This window comes from Sabethes cyaneus, chromosome 1, assembly GCF_943734655.1.
Source record: "Sabethes cyaneus chromosome 1, idSabCyanKW18_F2, whole genome shotgun sequence".
NCBI lineage: Eukaryota > Metazoa > Arthropoda > Insecta > Diptera > Culicidae > Sabethes > Sabethes cyaneus.
In genome coordinates, this window is record NC_071353.1 from 64,818,484 (window position 1) to 64,841,921 (window position 23,438).

The 23,438-nt window shown below is 37.7% G+C and overlaps 1 non-coding gene across 1 annotated transcript; it reads left to right on the forward strand.

The window, feature by feature from the left end:
• The first annotated feature begins 834 nt into the window (after nt 1-834).
• On the forward strand, nt 835-906 carry Trnaa-cgc (transfer RNA alanine (anticodon CGC)). Its single transcript has one exon. It is a non-coding gene; the product is annotated as a tRNA-Ala (tRNA).
• Nucleotides 907-23,438: the final 22,532 nt, after the last annotated feature.

The following is a 23,438-nucleotide window of genomic DNA, read 5'->3' on the forward strand; positions in this document are numbered from 1 at the left end:
AAATAAGCCAAAAGCTTACTAATGGGTTATATTTTATTGTCTGAAAGTTTGAAATGGATCGGTCAACAAGGTAACTTTCTACAGCATTTTTCCGTGGTGCTATTTGATATGGTACACCCTTTAGTAAACTACAAACGATTTCGTGGATGTTCTTCCAATCGAGTAGGGACAACTTTGAAATTGGCACTGGCGAACAATATTTAATGTTGTTCGCTGAAACAAAACAAACAACGGGAGTGTCGAATAGTTAAGTCAAACTCGAAATGAGTAATGTAAATGTACTTCTTATTTTCCGTCACCATAACAATTTTGATAATATGTTTCGTTGATGTTTTTCGGTGAACCGAAAAATGCCTTTGGAGTGGTACTAGCAATAGAAAATATTTTATATCTACGATATTTTATTGCTACAAGCACGTCGACATCCCGATATTATTTCCGTTAGCTTCTGATGAAAAAGGAATAAGCACTATTCTCATATTTTTAATGTTTTATTTTCCACGCTCAGTATTGCGCAATTAGTAATGTCACAATCCTGTAATTTTGTTTCAGTGTAAAGGAAGTAAAGCGTAGCTAATAAACAAACGATTCATGATTTGGCCTGATTCAATTTCATTCTGCACGAGCACGACCCATTAGACAACAACAATACACTGCTGATGTGAGCATTATTTTTCTAATATTCTGGGTGAACTGTCATCGTGTGAGGTAAATCGAAACGATTTTCTTACAAATGCGATTTACTAAATCGGGTGTTGTCTTAATATATAATTTGGCAATGTTATCTAAAGCAAAGCACGCGTGGATATAAAATTGAACGTCTAGCGTATGTAAGGGGATGTAGCTCAGTGGTAGAGCGCTCGCTTCGCATGTGAGAAGTCCCGGGTTCAATCCCCGGCATCTCCAGCGTTTCTTTTTTAACTTAAGGCAAATTCTAGCATGCCTGGATATAATATTTTTCGGGATAGTGGATGCTCTTGTTGTAAGTTAATATTTGAGAATGGTGCGAAATATGTGTGAGGACCGTTTTTGTAGAATCTTCTTCAAAAATTTATGTCTGTTTGCTTATTTTCAAATGTTTTGGCTGGTTTTAGCGTTTATAATACTCATGAGATCACATAATTGCTTTGCGCCTCTACAAACGTTATAACTATTAAGTAGCGGTTTTGTAGTTAAACGGTCATGCTCCTCTTCTTTAGCCGTATCAAGTTTATTTATTGTGCAGTGCAATTTTCGTGCTTTAACTCTTATGTCAATCACAAATCACTAATCCTTTTACCTTCTTTTTTTAACATAGTAAAACTTTGACAGTAAAGTGACTGTGGTATGTCCTCTTTACAAAAACATATTAAAGTGAATACACGAAGATTAGCTTGGACGCAGCTGGAACATATGTATATACATAATGGAAATGTAATGTAATGATTATACTGAAATGGGGCACACATGTCGCAGTTATATTCAACGTGTGAGTTCAAACTTAACAATGCTGCGAGCCAATTAATTTAGTTGAGCTCAATTAAAAATCAGTTTTGCGATATTACGATGTGCATGGCAGTCGTAATATCGATTTTTTACTTGCGTTCATAAGCGTTAAAATAACTCCAACAAGCGACTTGCCTTTATATCGAACGCATTGAATAATGCATCTTGCTCAGCAGAAATAAATCCTGCTTTCAATCATGATTGTGGGCAGATATTTACAGCTTGAATGATTTATAATTCATCGACACCAACATCGGGGCCCGTTTCACGAACCAAGAAAAATGTTAAGTACGGGAAACGTCTGGTTTGATACAGTGCGAAAGAGTAGTAAACATTACTTTACATTTGTTGGGGACACGAAGCAGCTATTAGCAAAATAATAAGCATTCATGGATAGGAAACGTTTAATTGAAACGTGACCGTGAGCTGAATCAATGAGGATGTATTATAGATATATGTTGGTCGTCTTCGTAATAGACTAAGAATATCCCCATTCACCGTATTGTTAGACAGAGAGGAAATCAAAAGTGCATGAAAATTTTTCGTTCTCATATTTGCGCGTTGATATTTAAAATACAGTGTTCAAAGTTTGATTATAAATGGGTTAAGACGAATTTTTTTTATTTCTCAATATCAGATCTAGGTTACTTACGACTATGGTGGTGAAGAGGTCGAACACAATCGCGTGTTTTCCCGTCAGCACAATCAATTTTTGTTATCACATACAATTTTTTACAATTAGCAGGCGTTAGCGAGTGTATTTGAAATGGAATTGTTGATCCGGAACATAAAATTTTGTGTACGGCGTGAAGTGAACAATCTGTAATATGGCAGCTCAAAGTTTAGTATATTATGTGAGGCGTTTTTATCAGAGTAAATTCGATTTGCTTTGAGTAATGTATAATATTAACAGTTGTCAGTAATTATAAGATCTGACAACAGTAATTAACTCATGTTCAACAATTTTTTGACGTAGGACTACGTCTAACAGCAAGGTTTGGGATAGGGTGTCATTCCAAAAAATCAACAAATGCGAGCGTCACGAAAATATGAAAGATTTTGAACGCTAGTAGCTTTGCCAACTATGAATGAATTTTCATGGTTTAGATACTGATCGACTCATAATAGATGTAGCAATTATGTGATTTATATTGTAACTTTCGTTTTTAATCACTAATTAGTGAAAATTAACGAAAAGTTTCAAGATCACATATCGCCATACATTTTCTTCGTGACCGGCTTGCTTCACAGGCAGGGACAACAGTTAAATACACCCTCTGTTTACTGTGATTTCGATTACTTTATTTTCAGAAAAAAGCAAGAGGATACAGAACCTACTCGTCCTAAGAGGTCAAAGATTCTTTACCACGTTTAGACTTATACTAATTTGATGTCTGTGCTTGGGAAGTACGCCAGAAAAAGTAATAAAGCCCCCTCCGCCCCTCGTCGAAACAAGATTTCTATGAAACGCGACAAACCTAGTCCAATTTGATGTCCTGAAAGTTAACAGTTATTAAAAAATCAGAGGGGTTGTGTACAGGACACGACCGCATATATAGGTGACGCAGGACTACGTAAGTCTCTTTGTAGTGATAGTAGCATGTATTCATGCTTGTAATCATTCGATTTATCAAGTTATTTCAGTCAATTTATCAAAGTAGTAACATTGCATACGTTCAATTCTCAAAAGATTGTGCATTTGAAAACAATTTAACAAAATCAAGAACACAAACTATTACTTTCCTGTTACCTTACTGAAATTAAAGATTGTTTTTATTATCCATTGTTTCCCACGTTGAAAGGATTTTACCAGTTCAATCCTATTTTATCAACAGCACATCTTTTCACTACACTTCTAATGAAGCGGCAAGCATGCGCATTCATACAGAGCCGTATTATAACCGAACACTACAGCTGTAGCACATTTTTCCAACACAGATATCAAATTCGCCGCGTTTAATCGTCACGCAGTAAAGAATTTGCGATCTGTTGGGACAACGAGCTTGTGTCATTTTTTCTGGCACACTTCCCTAATACAGACATCAGATTGGACTAGGTTTCATCGCGTTCGTAAGAAATCTGTTGGCACGAGAGGGCTTTGTTACTCTCTCTGGCGTATTTCCCAAGCAAGGACATCAAAATGGTCTAGGTTGAACCGCGGTGTTAAGAAATCTTGTTGAAATGAGGAAACTTGGTCACTTGTTTTGGCTTACTTCCCAAGCACAGATATCAAATTGGTATAGGTTTAGATCATCGTAAAAAATCTTTCAACCAATCACGAAGCGAGCATTCTGGTAAAACATAGGTTCATTATTTTCAATTTTTCAATAGTTCAACATCGAGAATTCATACTTTTCTTCATTTGGGTCAATTCTTAGTAAATTTTCCGATCGATTGGTGTAAGAATATTGAAAATCGATCGGAAAACCGATGAGCTATTAGCGCTCAAAACCTTTCATTTTTCGTGACGCTCGCATTTTTGATTTTTTGGAATGACACCCTATCTCAAAACTTGCCGTAAGACGTAGTCCTACGTCAAAAGATTGTATCCACATATTGCAAGAATTTATTCAAATCTGATGTCTTATATGAAAAAGAGGTTGACGGAATGTTCATGCATGTAACGTGATGCAGCAATTTTAAAAGTGACGAATTCGATGATCCGAATATAGGTTTTGCGTGTTTAATTTGTTGCTTTACAATTAGTTGTATGCAGTGATTGTTTTGCTTCAAGTATGTAATAACTGATAGAGTATAGAAAAGAACTGTTAAAGTGCAGAAAACGTTAGCTAATTAAAAATATTTTAACTCATTGTTCGAATGTTAGTTGAAAAGCAATTATATTTATATTGTATGACCGAATTGGACAATTTTTCTTGCAATTAGCAATAACGTTACTTTATATTACCATACACATTTGTTGTTATTTTATGCTTTTTAATTTTTTTGGCAAGTGGGACCTGTCGGCATGATTTTGAAAATTGTCCTCCAGATTAATTTCATGTAAATTTATAGTGCTTTTTCGTAATCAAACCTTCGAAGTGATACCACTGAAGAGTTTCTATGTTGAAATGATTTCGAAATAATCATAGGTACAGATTACACAGTTAAATAAACCCTAAACTATGCATTTTTTAGGTCTCACTTGCCCCGGGGCACCTTATAGGAAGTGTTTGGTATGGGAGGTTCTCGGTTTGTTCGTGCCCCTTAATTTCAAAGAGTTGAATGGAATTATGTAGTATTTCCATTTATTTTTTGGAATTCTCTCTGCAGTAGGTACATGCTGTTGGCGTGGCCGTTGACAAGAAAAATGATTGATCCCAGTAATCGTCATTTTCCAGGATACTTTCAAGAATTGCCTGCGTTAGTATGAGATTAGATTTAGGGGCATTTTGAGTAGTTGTTGTGTAATTAATGATCATGTAGAACAAGTGGTTTCTTACCATAAATTTTAGCTGACACTGACACATTCTTGGAAAGACTTATCGTTGCCGTAGTAAATTTAGGAAGGTAACCGTTAAACAAAATGAAGAAGAATGAGCAGCCATGTGTCTCGCCTTGTCCTAGTGTAAACCCAATGCACAGAAAATATGATACTTCATGGTTTATTTGTCTAGTTATTGTGGCATAATTATATTAACCGATTAATTATATAATTTACAACTCGACAAATCTTTGGTTGTTTTTTTTTTGTTCAAATGAATTTATAAATTAGATTTAAAGTTTTCTATTATTTTATCGGATGACATAGTCATTTTCAAGAGTTAGGTTAATGGTATTTTAAAAACTTTTTCGTTCCGCAAATGGTGATTACCACGGTAAGCACGACAACGGCGATGCTTCTGCGGAAACAAATGATTGTTTTTAACGACATCTGTAAATATTCCCATCCCAATATGCCGTGACCTGCATTAGCCTCTGCGCTCGGGAAATGAAGAACTCGTCAAGCAATACACACGCCAAGGCTATTATCAGTGAACGGTTGTTTCTTGACTTGGTTGAGGAAAGATTTATTTCACTTGTTAAATTTACTCCCGAGAGATAGTGTTGTCGGTTGTAATTATGCCGCGTTATTTTGCAGTATCTAAGATATGCGTGGTGCGCGATGTTGTTTTGTGAAAGGACTCGTGTTAAAAAGCAAACGAATTTCTTTGAAGAAATCTAAATTGATGTTGCAGGAGTGCCGGCCTTAATGTATACATATCTCTATACAGCCAAGCTCAAAAATCGCCTTAGGACTACTGGCACGATGAGAATCTGAGCATCTGTAGAAGCCTGTTATATATGTGCAATAATTATATAATCATTCTTCTCCAGGAAACGTTGTGTTCCTCAGCTGCTGTAAAGAATGTTCTGTTTCGAAAGTATTCGTTAAGCACTGAATGGAACCAAAACTTGTTCGTTGCCAAAATTCAGCTCACCAAGGGGACGAAGAAAGAACAATAAAAATGGAGTTTTTCGAATTACTGTTGGATTTGTTTTTATTTCCCGTTTCTATACCCGCACCCAATGTAACAACAGCAAAAATATTTATACAATCATTGCTTGCCAGTTCGGGGGAAAGACATTTCAGTAAAAGGGAGATCTATCAGTGCTATAAAATATGAGATTAATTACTTGTCAGGAGATTTATGGTTGAATTGGCCTGTATGCAAAACAACATTTGCGAAAAATATATCAGACTATAGCATGTACGTACGTATGGTTGCTACACCCGTTTTACTGAATCATTATTTTTACTTGAATGCGAAAATAAATCATTTCATACTTAAATAACTTGTACGTTATTGCGCTTGCAGTTTACAGTAGGTCATAATTTAAGGACCTAACCTAACCTAATATATGATAAAGATAATTATGATGAGCACAGACAATGTTGTCCTTGGAGACCAAATGTTTCTACGTAACTATAGAGTAAGGCGGGGAATAAGTGCTATGTTTCAAGTTGTCATCAATTTTCATGAGATATACAACAATAAAATATATTCTATATTGATCCAATAACTCTTCACATTCACAATCTTCACATTCAACTATAAATCATCTGGGGTAATAGTGTTATGCAAAACAAATTCTTTAGCTTTCTGATTGGGTGCTGAATCGCACTTTTGCCCCACTAACGGGGCAATCTATAAAATTAGCACAACTGTAACTAACTAGACCATAATGTCTTCATTCTGCGATATGTTTCGGTAAGGACTATTCTCAACCTTCCCTATTTCCTGCTGGCGCCTCCGTCAGATCGAAACTTTACCAAGCGTTTTTTTCTTGTTTCACCAGCGGATAGACACTGTTATCCTTCGGCCGGCATCTGTAGAGCACGCAGTTTTCTACAGATCTTCTATTTCTTACTTACTTACTTTAGTGGAAACGGTCCGTTACCGATCCTGCGCCGAACGAATTATGGTCCTCCAGTACCGTCGGTCCTGGGCTGCCGTTCTCCAATCCCCACGAACACCAGCTGAACGTGCATCGTCTTCGACAGTACACACCCACCGGGCGCGGGGTCTGCCTTGGAGTCTACGGCCTCTTCCTGGTTCTCTGCTGAAAATAGTATAGGCTACTCTTACATCGGGCATTCTGGCCACGTGTCCAGCCCACCGCAGCCTGCCACATTGCACTACCTTCACTATATCAGCATATTTGTATACTTGGCACAGCTCGTGATTCATGCGTCTGCGCCACACTCCATTTTCCATTTTGTCACCAAGTATAGATCGCAGAATTTTACGCTCAAAAACCCCAAGCACTCGCCGATCAGCTTCCTTTAGCGTCCACGATTCGTGTCCGTAAAGGGCCACCGGGAGGATTAGCGTTCTGTAGAGCACCAGTTTTGTGCGAATTTGCAAACTACGGGACTTCAGCAGGCTACGTAATCCGTAAAAAGCCCGAATCGCGGTTGCAACTCGTCGTTTTACTTCGCGGCTTACATCGTTGTCACATGTCACGAGTGTACCAAAGTATATAAATTCCTCAACTACTTCATATCGTTCCTCATCTAATTCCACCTCGGCACCAACACCACTTGGGCTCCCACGTTCCCTACCAGCAACCATGTACTTCGTTTTGGCGGTATTGACCCAATCCCAATCCCAGTCCCAATCGCAGTTTGCCTTTTAAAGGGCCTGAAGGCTTCTTCCACTGCTCTGCGGTTGATTCCGATGATATCGACGTCATCCGCAAAACCAATAAGCATGTGAGATTTCGTGATGATAGTTCCATTCCTTTCCACGTTTGCCCTTCGTAATGCACCTTCCAAGGCAATGTTGAATAGCAGGTTAGAGAGTGCATCCCCTTGCTTCAGTCCATCCAACGTCACAAAAGCAGCTGAGGTCTCACCCGCTATTCTAACGCATGATTTGGATCCGTCCAGCGTCGCATGAATAGCGTAAACTAGCGTAACTAGTTTCGTCGGAAAATCATGTTCTAGAATTATCTGCCACAGCTCATTTCGTTTATCTGAATCGTACGCCGCTTTAAAGTCCACAAACAGATGCTGTGTCTGCAAGTTGTACTCCCGGAACTTGTCTAGCAACTGACGCAGGGTAAACATCTGATCCGTCGTGGAGCGACCCTCACAAAAACCAGCTTGGTACTCGCCGACGAAGGACTCCGCTAACGGTCTCAGTCTGCAGAACAGGATACGGGAAAGCACCTTGTAGGCAGAATTGAGCAATCTAATTCCTCGATAGTTTTTACACTCCATTCGATGTCCGTTTTTGAAAATTCACTCCTCCGGCATTTGTTCTTCCTCCCAGATCCTGACAATGATCCGGTGGATTGCTTCGTACAGCCGCTCGCTCCCCGCTTTTAGAAGTTCAGCCGGGATACCGTCCTTCCCAGCAGCCTTACCGTTTTTCAGCTCACTGATTGCCTTCTTAGCCTCCTCCTGTATAGGTGGCTCCACAGCTTGACCATCGCTTTCAATTTCTATCCTGCCCCTGCTGATCTCCGCATTTACCTCTCCATTCAATAGTGTCTGAAAGTGCTCCTTCCACGTGGCTGCTACCGCCGTTTTGTCGGTAAGCAGGTTGCCAGCACTATCATTGCTCATGACAGGCACGGCAAAATTCGAGCACGTGCTCCTCGTACTCGCGTTTCTTTAGACGATGGATTCTTTTTTCCGCAGCTCTAGTCTCTCTGTATCTCTCTCAGTTTAGACGCGTTGCCGCAGTGAGCATGCGACTCCTGGCCTGGTTCTTTTCATCTGTCACTCTCTGGCATTCAGCATCAAACCACGTGCTGTCTTCCACGCGTCGTGCCTACCACATCTCTCGCTGCTGTTCTGATGGCACCATGGATGTTCCTCCACAGGCCATTTATATCTTCTTCTTCTACCTGCTGTTCTGCGATTCGCTGGTCAAGCTTCCTGGCGTACTCCACTGCTACGCCGTCTGCCGTTAACCGCTGAATGTTGAAACGCAGCGTTCTCTCAGTGCGAGCTTTCGCCGTGTTCGACAGCCTTGCGCGTATCTTACTCACTACGAGATAGTGGTCAGAGTCGATATTTGGTCCACGAAAAGACCGTACATCGATAACATCCGAAAAGTGTCGACCATCAATCAAGACATGATCGATCTGAGAGCTAGAGTCTCCATTTGGATGCCTCCAGGTGTGTTTCCGAATATTCAAACGTGAAAAGTAGGTGCTACAGATGGCCATTCCTCTGGTCGCGGCAAAATTTGCGAGCCTCAGACCGTTATCATTGGTCGACAGATGCAGGCTATGTCTTCCAATAACTGGACGGAAGAATTCCTCCCTCCCGATCTGCGCGTTTGCATCTCCGATGATGATTTTCACGTCGTGTTTTGGGCACTCTCCATAGGTCCTCTCAAGCCTGTCGTAAAACTCGTCTTTAGCATCATCGGATTTATCATTTGTCGGTGCGTATAAGTTGATTAGGCTATAGTTGAAGAATTTGCTCTTAATCCTCAACACGCATATACGGTCATTTACGGGCCTCCACCGGATAACTCGTTGCTTTTGTTTTCCCAACACTAAGAAACCGACTCCATGTTCTGCTCTTTTACCGCCACTGTAGTAGATGTGCTACTTGAAAGAAGTGCCTGACAAAAAGTCTACTGCACGGAACTCCCTTTCTCCGGAATTTGGCCACCGAACTTCCTGAATAGCAGCGATCTCCACTCAGAGTTGATGCAGCTCTCGAGCAAGCAAGCCAGCCCGTGCCGGTTCATGGAGAGTTCGGACATTCCAGGTACCAAGTTCCCTTAATAGTTTCCTTGTCCCTTGCCGTGTCCTATACCGATTGTTCCGTCCTGAATTTCTTTCTTCGCTATTCGTAATAATTGAGTTTTCGGTATAATACCTCACCGGGGTCGCGATACTTACATCCCGCTGATAGGTCTGCCATCTTAGATACAGCTTGCGGGATAAAGCATTTCATATTCAGCCGCCCGTTACGAGACAGACGCTGTGTGAGCCACCCCTCACCTGGAGAACAGGCGTTCTAGTTCGCACCTCCTAGCTTAGCTGCTTCAGTACGTACCGTCAAACGGGGTAACTTGCAACAGCGGGGTAACATGCAACAACACTATATCGATCCAATTTACTGTACTTTTTGAACTGTTACTTCAATTTTTAATCTATATCAGTCACTGAATCTTGTTGTTAACAGTTCAAAGAAGCCTTGGATACTGTTATGTTGATTTTTTGCTATTTTGGTGATTTTTAAAAAATCCCACAAGATGGTGTCAAATTCATCGTCAATTTTTCGTCAGTAAAACGTTTGTGTCGCCCACAGGCACTTCAAATAAAAGAAGCATAACATACATTTTTTATAGTAAGATGAACAATAAGGAAACAAAATAATCGATTTATGATGACTACTTTTGTTTATCTTACTTGTTACCACATTATTCGTAAAACAAGTGCTTAAAAGGGGTAACTTGCAACAGCTGGTAGATATAAAAAGCTGTGTTCCGTTAGCTTCAAGAGGCAATTTATTATTTAATTTTACATCAAACAATACTAAAGCAAACGTGAAGAGTGTAAGATATTTTCGGTAAGTTGGAAATATGCCAATTTTTTTCTGGATATACTGAAAATGGCCATAGAAGAGGCCAAAAAGAAAATAACCTTACTGAGAGAATCGACCAGGAATATGACAGTGTCTAATTCGATCACTCGTAACGTAATGAACAATCATATATTACGTATCCAAGACATCGATGATTTTTAACTCTCCCGCTCCACTTCATGACGCGATTTTGCCTACGACGTGTAATACGTTGTTACACAACTCCCGCTTCCCTAAGTGCGTTACGTAATATGTGAATGGTCCTTAAAGAAGACAGCTCTGTCGGATCCAGGCAAGGAATATCATCTGCATGAATAATATAAAAGTTATTTTCAAGTATTTTTATTTATTTTATTTATTTCATTATCATTTGCATATTCAAGTCAAAAGAAACTCATACAAATCTTTAAATTCGTTCAATTTCCAAAAAATATTGCTTGTTGCAAGTTACCCCGTTTAAGAGGTTACTAGTCACAAATTAGTTAAAAAAATCTACAACAGCCAATATTGATCTCATATTTTTTCTCAATACGTGAAATTGTTTTATGCTAGATCTAATAACTTTGTATTAATTAAATGTCCTCAAATGTACTACAGATAAGTTTTCACTTGCACTCATAGTTGAGAACTATTGCAAGTTACCCCGTTTGACGGTACATGAAGCATTTCCGGCCATCGCCCGTCATCATTTGACTTAGATCTGCGTGGAGGCGCCAGGTGGGAGCTTGAGAGAGCCAGAGCTATGTTTGACGCTCCTTACAGGTTACTCTCTCCATTTCATACCCATTTCTTCCATTTCTACTATCTGTAATATAGTGCCGAAAACTGTATACAATTACTTATGTGTTTTTTCTTCGTCCATGAAACGCACTTTTGCCCCGTCCGTGAAACGCACTTTTGCCCCGCTAGGCGCTTTATGGGGTTTGATTAAATTATGGAAAAGCGAAATATATTTTGTAAATTCTTCTCACCGCATTTTCAAAACAGACATGTGAGTGATGTAAAACGCTGCTACAATTTTTCAACAAGTAATATCCTCCTGTTGATATCGTATTTGCCGTACAACGAAATATTACATCAAAAGCACTCTAAAATAACAAGTGTAAATCAGCAACTATGTTTACGATAGATTTTTTAACCGAAATATACGAGATTGGTCTCTTTTTGACTATTTTTTCTAAAAAATAAAAAGTCATCTAGATTTTATTACCTGCTTTGAGTATGACGAAGAGAATTACCAGATCACTTGGAGTAGTTCCTTAAAATTTTGAGCTGTGTTTCACTAAAAAATATAATTTCCGTTATATTTTATTTCAGACAAATAAAGACAGACAAATTCAGACAAATAAAATATATCGGAAATTATATTTTTTAGTGAAACACAGCTCAAAATTTCAAGGAACTACTCCAAGTGATCTGGTAATTCTCTTCGTCATACTCAAAGCAGGTAATAAAATCTAGATGACTTACATGTACAGATATGTAGTGCAGAACTTTTCTCGTGCCAAAAAACTCGATAACTCGAAATAAAGTATGGTATGATGAAGGGATCTGCTACCCTATATCTTTTTATGCTCGCACAAATCCATTTTGAAACTTTGCTTTGTTTTTGGTCAATGAAAACCCATTTCTTCTAAGATTAGGTTAGCTGGTTTTCAAATTTTCTACCTTCTCTTTTTAATAGACACTTAGGACTTAATCGACAGGATAAATAGTTACTTTTATGTACTTCTAAATATATTAACAAACCTTGCCTTAAAAATCTGTTACTGTAGTTACTGTAAACTACTGCAGATGCATGAGGTCTCAAAAACTTTTATTTCCACCAAGATGCACCATGCAATATTTTATACAATGGGATATATAGAGTAAGGAGGAGTAAAAGTGCGATGCGGGTAAAAGTGCGATTCAATGATTTATCGGTGCAGATTCCGAGTAAATTTTCTACATTGGCGTGGATGGGTGTCTACTTTGACAGCTTGAATCTAACGTAAACATTGGTTGCTTACGAAGCATAGTTGCTGAGTTATGTGTAAATGTTATTTTTGGTCGGTTTCGATGCAATTTTTCGTCATACGGCAAATATGATATCACCTAGGGACCGGTATTACCGTGCTATTTTTCAATACCGAAACACCGGTTTTTACGCGATCAAAAACCGGTATTTTCGATATTTTTTTACATGGTAAATTTAATGAAAAAATAACTCAAGAAGCTTCCATTGCCGTTCAGATTGTTAACGTATATGGCGAATTCAATTCAATGCTTCGAGGTTCTGAAAATAACAGCTCAATTATATAATTTTAACAAACAGAAAATATTTATCTAAATATCTATGAAAGTGACTTTAACAAAAATACAATTACGAATATTGCGCAATAGTAAAAATTTGCGATACACATTGTAGCTCTTCAGAAAAATTTCAGTAAAAAATTACGGAGTGCTTTAAAAAATATCATAGTATATCACGGAAGAAGAGTTCGTTTATGGACCCGTTGTTGGCAATCCTCAACGGATAGACAGGATGACTGTTTTCTGAAACCACCATCAAAGATTGTATCGCTGCGAGCATAGACTGACTTGTAAGAACCATTCATACTGCGAACTGTGAAACGAGCTATGTTGGCTTGCTGCCATTCAGACCATGTTCAGTTCCTGATCAATTATTTATCCTCCGTCTTGAAATGCGTGTCTCAAAATTCACTAATGCTCTATGTCACTCAAAATAATTCGAAAAACCAGTAAATATTTCAATTACCTGGCACCACGTATCACAGATGTTTCAGCATGAACAGGGCTTTAAAAAATTAGTAAGAAAATAAGCTGTCAATTTGGACCACAAGACTTTATATTTTGGTATTACTCAAATTGTATGCAGTTTCCCAGTAAAGTCTGTCTCGTTTTAGAGTTGACACGATAAACACTCTTTCCGTATTTATTTCTTTTTAAGAGAGCTAGTCACTTAGCTGTTTCAAAAAATTGAATACCATTGATTAATGGAAACATTTTCTATAAATTTAACAATTTTTAAATATATTTCTCAAGAATTGGCTTTTACCGGTTTTTTTACCGGTTTTACCGGTATTGAATTTATCAATACCGAAAACCCGGTTTTCGAAATACCCCCTCGGTATTGGCATCACTAATATCAACAGGACGATATTACTTGTTGAAAATTTGTAGCAGCGTTTTACATCACCCACATATCTGTTTTGAAAATACGGAGAAAATAATTTACAAAATATATTTCGCTTTTCCATAATTTAATCTCACCCCGTCAAGCGCCTAGCGGGGTAAAAGTTCGATTCACGGACGGGGCAAAAGTGCGATTCATGGACGAGGCAAAAATATATAGCTAATTATATACAGCTTTAGGCACTATATTACAGATACTAGAAATGAAAGATCTGCAGAAAACTGTGTGCTCTACAGATGTAGGCCGAAGAAAAACAATGTGTTTTCGCTGACGAAACAAAAAACAAACGTTTGGAAAAGTTTCGATCTAACGGAGGCTGCGCTGCATTTCGATCTAACACCAGCGCAAAATATAAAAGGTGCAAATTGAGAATATTCCTTACCGAAACATAACAGAGATTGAAGATAATATGGTTTTGTTAGCTGCTGGGCTAATTTCATGGATTCTAGCTTCGAACTTTTGCCCCGCGGTATTCGCACTTTTGCCCCGCTGGTGGGGTAAAAGTGCGAATCTGCACTTGATCAAAAAAAGAAGAATTTATTTTGCAAAACACTATTACCGCAGATGATTTATAGCTGAATGTGAAGACATTGAGTTACTGCATCACTATAAAATATACTATGTTGTTGTCCTTCTTTATATCTCACGAAAATTGATGACAATTTCAAACATCGCACTTATGCCCCGCCCTACTCTATTGGTGGGCATCTTGAAAAGAAAAGTATTGGCTAATAAGACCAATAGAAACATTTGAAAACTTGTGTTGGAAAAAACTAAAATTCAGCTTTTCTAAATTCACGTCAAAATTATTTTATAATTTCATTGATCCGATCAGGGTGATGTATCCTTTTTCCTTGACCATATCATTGCTCGCTGTACTAGACAAACTAAGGTGCATGGATAATTTATAAAACTTGTTAGAAACATGTATTTTATATCACATGTTGATATGCACAGCAACTACATAGCAATTTTCTAGCCTTTTTGTTAGCACATTTCGACCGGATTTGTCCCATAGTGCGTTCTTCCTACAAAGTAAGTATTTTAATCTCATTACTCGCTATACATTCTGCTCATTTACGATGATTGCTGTCATTTAGAACAGACCGGTTATTTCGGTTGGTTTTGATGTAAATGCAACTTGTCTGGAACATGTTCATATTTTGTGCCAAAATTGAATATGTCGCTCGGGTGAGTACACGATTATTTGTAGCACTTTGCATAATTGGCATCTATAAATAACTGTAAAACATTGGAAGCAGGTGCTCATTTTAGACATCAATATCAGCCAGGCTTTTTACATGGTTCGAATGATACATATTGATGATGGTCAGTGCGACCGCAGCTCGAATGTGTTCGAGTGCAAATGACAACTTTTCAGAGCGAATACCCGTATAATTTGAAGGGAAATCAAAGAAGGTCACTTCGGTAGCAAAAAATACCACAACAGCAGCAGCAGTCCCACGGATACGATGTGGACAAATTGTGGTGCTACTGGTCCATCGCATTGAGTGAAATTGCCAGTGGGGCTAGTGAAGAATAATTACAGAGTCCGCCGTGGTCTGATTGGTACTTACCATCGACTGTACGCTAACTAATAGCTCTTCACCTGAAGCGGACATGGCTGACAGTTACTAAAATGGCATGTTGAGTGTGTGGTCAGGTGATAATGTTTTTTTCTTCTCAAGATTCAAATTTTAGCGACTAAAGGGTGCCAGACGGCGATACAGTTGATAAAGAGCTTACGTGGTTCATATAATGATTGCTACTGAACGTCGAATTTCTTGTTGGGCCATTGAGAAGTAGAGATTTGTTTTTATTTTCTGCCTCCACCTTCATCCTGGAAATCGCAATCTACGAAGAAGGCCACATGAATTCAATCCAGTTTTCAAGTATGGTCAGATTTTTGGTAACACAAGTTTATGTCTATTAGAGAAAAATATCTAATTTCGGAAAAAAATCTGTAGGGAGCGCCTGTTGAGCAGCTAAAATAAGAACTTCAAGGTACACATTCACATGGGATGTACGACATAATATTTTATCAGTTTACTAGACCCGGCAAACTTCCTATTGCCACAAATTAATCTGTGCTGTACATATTTAAATTGCAAATCTCGGGTGCTCTTTGTCACGATCTTGAGTTTTACAAGTTTCTGATGAGTTCAACCTTAGACAATTCATTTTAGCAGGTATATAACTATGAAACCATGGGTAGTTTAATATACAATTTTTCCCCCAAACACGACCGCGTAGTTGGCGTAGAACTACGTTGCATGGTTTTTGCGGAAAACCTTGAATAATAAAGAAAAATTTTTACACCATGTTGATCTATGTGTAACGTAAAATTGAGAAAAAACAAATAACAAGATACAAATTACTATAATTAAAAAAATGCTCGTGATCGCGGCGAACATTAAAAACAAAATTTAGTTGCAAATTATGCAAGAGATGCCAGCTTTTAATATGCCATTTATGTCATTTTCTAATAATCTATATCAATTACTCATATAGTTGTTTTTGAAATACATTAAATCAATATGGTAAGTCGATCTGTTTCAGAAGTTACCCGCAAGCTGAAATTAAAGCCGTTTCTAAATGGAATAAGCAAAGTATAAATTATCAAACATTTAAACCGTTTCGAAAGCTTAGCAACAATTTGGCGTTTTTCTAGCTTAATATATACCTCACAGTAAGCACCGAAAGAAACGTTGCGTGTAACTTCAACCCCCTGACGAATCGCATCCAGCGCTGAATTCAGAAACGAAGGCGTGTAGATAACTATCAATTAATGAGGCAATTAACATTTACAGCGGAAATAAATTATCGAGGGGAGGAAACATAAAATTATAATGCATAGGTTGTGGTTTCGGGTAATACTTGGATTTCATATCGCTCGAATTGATGCAAACGATGCAGCGACTGGAGCCAACAACATTGTTGAGCACCACAAAGTCTTTAATTTATGATAAATCGTCGATCTAAATACAAGTCTAACTACCACATGGTAATATATTTTTAATAAGGCTTGAGTTTACCGTCATATAGCGATATTGACTATAATCATTAAAACACAAAGTGCGTAAAAATCTAAAAGAGACAAATATACAAAAAATTATACACATACAAGTTGTGATTGCAAATATAGTAGGTAATGAGTGGTTTCAATTCCACATCCATATGCAACACAACCGTATATAGCGTGGTTCTTTCCCATAAAATAAATCAAATTTTGAATTCAAAGTCTTTTTTTAGCAAGGCAATGAAATCTCCATCGCCCTATCCGTTTGAAGTTGATAAACCGGAACAGATAACCTTATAGCATGCCGTTTCAATCGCTTTGGGCTACTGCAGGATTCGTCCGTTGCACATTTTTCGTTGAAAAGAGAATGCTTTTGTATTTTAATTTCGATTCGATCCTAATCTGGTAAGCCTTCCCCTGGCCCTAATGGCAAGTATGCCAACGTCGCCGCTCGTCAAAATCTACCGGTTATTAGTGAAAATGAATGTTAGCATTCCTGATTGGAATGGAAATTAGCACTGCCGCTGGTAGCTGATGTTACGACGCCGTTCCATCGTCTGTTTTAGATGTATCGTGTGTCTGGAATGCCTTCTCTGTTTGCTTTCCATCTCAACCGCATAGTCTGTCATCGTCGTTGCATGATATCTTTCCAACCGAGGAGGATGTTAGCATCTCGGAAACTTGAAATTGAATTTTCTGTTTGATTTTATTCAAATACTCTCTGGATAATAATTTAATATTTGCATATAAAACGCTGACAAAGTTAGATAAGCAGGAAGCCGACTGGTGTCGTTTTTAGCCAGCACCAACTGAATCGATATCAGGCATTGCATTTAAACTTGGATATGTTTCAAGAATCGTTGTTCGCATGAACGAGTCCCAGCGTTATTCGGCATCGGCAGAGAGAGAGAGGGCTTTTTTATTACCTTTCCTTTGCGTTTCAATATCAAATGTCGCATATCAGTGTCACTGGTAGGTTGCAAACGGATGAAGCCATAGGCGGCAATAAAAATCCTCAGTCGTTCGCATGTAGGTATATCTAGGAAATTCATGTTCAAATTTTGAAGCTCTCAGCATGCGGAATGCTGTTATGTTGTGAATCTAACATCTTCCATTTTCTCGGTATGTAAAACAAACCAGGGCCAGGGTGAACTTTTCCACAAACATTATGCTGTGGGCTTCAACCCCGCAAGATTCTCGTTTGGGTCGATTCAACGCTCGACGGACACCGCTTACTGGGAAGCTGCAGTTCAAAGTTAGAACGTTGCAATGTTACAGAGAAGACAAAAACAAGCAAACATTGCTAGACCTCCAAGCTAGTAAAACACCTTGCCAGCAAAGAACATTATGCGATGCAATACAAAATAAAAAAAGCTCGACCCGTGTATGTTTTGAAATTTAATTAGCGCTGTTGCTCGAAAACCCGACGCTTCTGTAATTTAGACATTTTCTCGGTAAACTGAAGTTTCGTGTTCGTGTTGTCTGATTCGGTCGTGTTGGTCACCGCTACCAACAACGTCATTCCTTAGCTGAGGGTTTGTTACTGTTTTTATCATAGCTCATATAGTAGCGGCATAAGTAATAGCATGAAGGTACCTTCCTGACGACCTTCCTTTATCCGGTAGTAAATGCGAATTACAGAGCACTGCAGCTTACTTCAGGAATGTAAGTATACGTGCGTTCAGTGCACACGGGAATAATTCGTTTGAAATCTCGTCTCAAGCTTTAACGAAGGTCTTTAGAAGTAATTATTTTAAAATACGAAATGTAACCATAGTTTAACGCTTTCAGTCCATGGTCCTTCGTAACATCTACTTTCGATTTGTAATGATTTTTATTAACTACAACTCAGCTTGTGAGGACTTACTGCCAATGAGTAATTCTCCTTGAAACGGTGCCACTACTGACACGAGGTCTTTAAATATTGAAACTTTTGCACTTAATTGGTTGAAAATGGTTAAAAAATGAGAATTACGTTTTTAATACCTCGAAATAGTGGACCCCTCTTTCGCCAATGGGAATAACAGTTTCAAAAAAGCTGAATTTTCAGCAAACCTTGATATCTATACCATATGATATTCCAAATATTTACAATGAAACAACTAACACATTGCCCGGTTCTGTAAAGAAGAACAGAGCTGTCAGATGGAGTAAAAAGTGTTTAACGGCAATCGGCCAATAAATCGCCGCTTTCGCCAAGACCCCCCCCCCCCCCAACCGATTTTCGAAAAAATGCTACAAGAAACATTCATAAAATTAGGTGTGCAATGGCATTAACTGAATAAAATAATCTGTTATCTGTAGTAAGGTTCAGAATTTACATATAATTATTGTGATATTTCCAGAATTTGATATGAAACAAACTACAAACGGTACGGTTTTGTAAAGAGGAGAGATAGAGCTTATAAATGAAGTGAAAAAAAATTGGCGGGCATCTTGGATTTGGCCGACATGTTGGATTTTATCAATAAATCGCTGTTTTAGCCATGATCCCCCCCCCCCCCCCAACCGATTTTAATTTTAAGACCGCCATTTTCCTGGGCATATCGCCGCGTATTTCGCGCAGTTTTAATGTGTCATTTAGCCGTATAACAGTTTTCCTCCCGTCAGCTTTCCTGTTCTACTAGTCCGGTGGTGACTGTCGTTGCACCACCCACTTGTACCCACTGTGTCACGTGTTTATTGTTTAGTGTGTAGACAATTTTTAATCATTCATTTATTTATTTTACTAAAACCTAACTAACTTAGGCCATTGCAAATCATATTTAAAGTTTTTGTCACCCCCCTTGGAAATTGGCTTGAAAAATCGGGGGGCAACAAAATAATTTGTAGGGTATGCGTCAAATTTCTTTTTTAAAATCAATTGTCTGTGGGCTCTACAGTCTGAAAAACTCGAAAAATGAGTCTCCGAGTTGAATTAACGCTTCTAGCACGAAACAGAAATGGAAATTCGAACAATGGAATTTCCGAAAATCGTCCAAAAAAAATTTCCTTCGTTTTTGTCCTTTTTCGTATATTTTTGCATAGAAAATAATAACGTATATAGTATAAGCAAGAATAGATTCGGTTTTCACGTTTAAACCTTAAATAAAAATTCTTAAAATCCATGTTTTTTTGCTCGATTAAAAAATTCACTTTGTTTTTTTTCGCCTCCCCCCCCTTCTGTGGCTGAACACCGGAAGGACAAAAACTTTATAAAATATTTGTAATGGTCTTATTTTAACAAATAAAATTTTTTAACATTTAACTAACCCTACTAACAACAACCCTAGAAACGTGAAAGTAAACAAAACGTTTAGGCACATATTAGAAAACAGAAGATCTTGTAACCGAACTGAAATGCAACTTAAAATTGGACTTAAATTGAGCTCAAAATTAAACTTAAAATTGTAGGTGAGATTGGATCTATTTTTACGCAAATAATTGACTTGTAAGAGTATTAAATCAAAAACTGCGGATTTTCGTTTAACACTGTGGATAATTGTATAGAGAACGTCGCAGTGTGCCTCAGCTTGGGAACGTCAGTGCCTTCGTATTGTAGAGTTGAACCATTTTTTCATCTCAATGTTCATGATTGCTTGCTGATGTTTGATGTAAATATTCAGGAAACTTTTAATTTTTCAACTTCTGCCGATGTTAGAAAAAATGGTTCCTCTACTCAAAGAGATCAATTATGAAAAATACCTATAGTAATGGGATCTTGTTGAATAAACGGTTTTTATTCGATGATTGAAGGCTTCCGATTTATTAATTTACAAGTTAATTTCGGTAAGGTTATGAAACCCAGATGCAAACCCATTTCGTCCTAGCGTTGCGAAAACGCAACGAATTTTTCTCAAAGTTGAACCCAAAGGCTCTAAACAATTTCGCGATATTTTTAGCTCTTTAGTTAAAATTTGACAGTTCGATAGCTATTTCTCCTAAGACTAAAAACACGAAGTTTTGTCTATTTAAAAGGTAGGAGTCAAAACGCTACTTCTTCAGCGTAGCTACCAATACCCCCCCCCCTCCCCCCTTACCTTTCCTCTCTTTCCCCTCCTTCACCAAAAATTTTCATTCTTTCCTTACCGTCCCTTCATCAATTGTAGAACGACCGTTTCAAAAATATTATATTCGATAGTTATTTCTCCTCGAGTGGTCACCTCATCACCTTTCTTCCGCTCTTTCTCCTCCTTCACCAAAAATTTTCATTTCTTACGCTACCGTCCCTTCATCGATTGTAGAACCACCGTTTCAAAAATAATAATATATATGTTTGACCGCATTTCAAAGTCATGACTAAAACCATGAGATTAGTCTATAACTCGAACTGCCAAATTTGAAGCTAAAAATCAGAGGGGTTGTGTACAAGACACGACCGCGTTAGGTGACGTAGGACTACGTAAGTCTCTTTGTAGTGATAGTGGCATGTATTCATGCTTGTAATCATTCGATTCTTCATGTATACATGCTATATGCAACATATATACATGCTACAAGCGTTTTATGTTACATTTATCAAAGTAGTAACATTTCATACGTTCAATTCTCTGCAATATTCTTGGAATATGGCGGTTCGGTTTGGAGTAAGAATACTAGATGTGGTCCTCGTAACGTGTCGTTCTCGACTATATTGTACTGAAATATTTCTTCCTATGCTATGTGTCGTACGTTTTACGCTATGCGCTGTGTCAGCGTATAATTGTCACCGTTCGACGCGGTACAGTCCGTTTACGCTTATACAGCATAACCGATCCGCGTCGCGCTGAACCATTTCAATCATGAGCGTCCACCACACGCCCTATTTACATTTTTTTAAAAATTGTTATCTATAGTTAAGAATTTTTAAACTAAACAAGGAAATATGAACTAGGATTTATATAATGCGTATTATTCCCATGTAATTTGAAAGAACTCATTATGAAACAATCGTCCACCACACGTCCTATTGTTTCAAATTATATGTATTATTATTTTCATTCCTTATAACTTTTTATTCTATTTTTATGTATTATATCCTCTTTACCATTGATCTCTACCCTTATATTTGAGTCTATGTCCTCTACTACTCTGTATGGACCTATAAATTTATTGTCCAATTTTTTACCTATTTCATTTTTAATTAGGACTAAGTCATCTTTGTTATAACATTTTGGTACAATGTTTAAGTTATTTTTCATTGTTCTTTTCATCTTGCTAGAAAGAAGGTTTTCTCTTATTTCTTGATGGCATACTTGTAACTTTAACGTCAATTGCTTGCTATAGTTGTCTATGTCATAAATAGGCACTGGATTATCATTTGTTAAATTTGAAGGCATGTTACTATTTTTTCCGAATACTAAATAAAAAGGTGTGTATCCAGTGTTAGTGTGAACGGTATTGTTATATGCGAATGTGTAAAATGGTATCCAATGTACCCAAGAAAATAATTTTTCGTTACAATAGATGCGTAAAAAGTTTCCTAAACATTTGTGTGTGTTCTCCAAAGAACCTATAGTTTCATGATGGTAAGCTGTAGAATTTAGTTTTTGAATATTCAATAATTTGGCAATGGATGTAAACAAACTCGACATAAACTCTGTTCCTCTATCCGACGCAATTCGTTGTGGAACACCATATTTTAAAATAACATGCTCCACGAATGCTTTAGCTACTGTCTCTGTTGACTTGTTAGGTATCGGTGTTGCGGTTATAAATTTTGTTAACTCGCATTGCGTTGTTAGTATATATTCGTATCCATTGGTAGGTATCAAAGGACCAACCAAATCTACGTAGATTTTTTCAAATGCTGTGCTTGCTGTTGTCGTAATGATCATTGGAGTTTTTCCGCATCTTCCAACTTTTGATATCTGGCATTGCTTGCATTTTTTAATGAAATTCTCTACATCGCATTTCATGTTTTTCCAAAAATATCTTTTGCTTATAGTTGCAAGTGTGCGTCTAATACCCGCATGTCCCGCTGTCGGTAATATATGGTAGTCGTTTAGTATTAAAAGCTTTGACCTTTCGTCTGTTACTTCTTCTATTTGCTCTCCGATTTTTATTAAAATTGGTAATGTTTTTACTGATGATGGTCGACCATATATCTGTAGTTCTTCATATTTTTTAATGACGTCATATGTCTCCTTATTATTTTTGATGATTATATATTTTATATTATTAATTTTTGAATATTCCGCCACCTTCGACAACATTGCCCGTAGGTCAATTTGTGTCCTTTTGAGGGGAATTTCAATTACATCTGTGGAGATTTGCATGCTTTTTATGTTATCTTTCATTACCATTTTAACGTATTTGTCTTGTTTAGACGAAGGTTGATCAGTCCTATCGTCATTCGCTTTTTCGCCTTTAAGTTTCGAAGCTCTGGTAACGACTAGAACAGTTTTTCCATGAAGTGTTTTCAGGTCTTGAATCGAAATGCGTGACAACGCGTCCGCTATCACATTCTCGCTTCCTTTCCTGAAAGTTACTTCAAAATCATATTCTTCTAAAGCTAACCTGAATTTTGTTAATCTGCTGGAGGGGTCAGCTAAAGTAAAAAGGTAAACTAATGGTCTATGGTCACTGTAGACTTCAAATCTTCTTCCATACAGGTATGGTCGAAAATGCTTGATAGCCCACACCATAGCCAATAACTCCTTTTCTATCGTACTGTAATTTGATTCGGCTTTATTCAGAGTCTTGCTGGCATATGCAACCGGTTTGCCGTTGCTATTAGATAG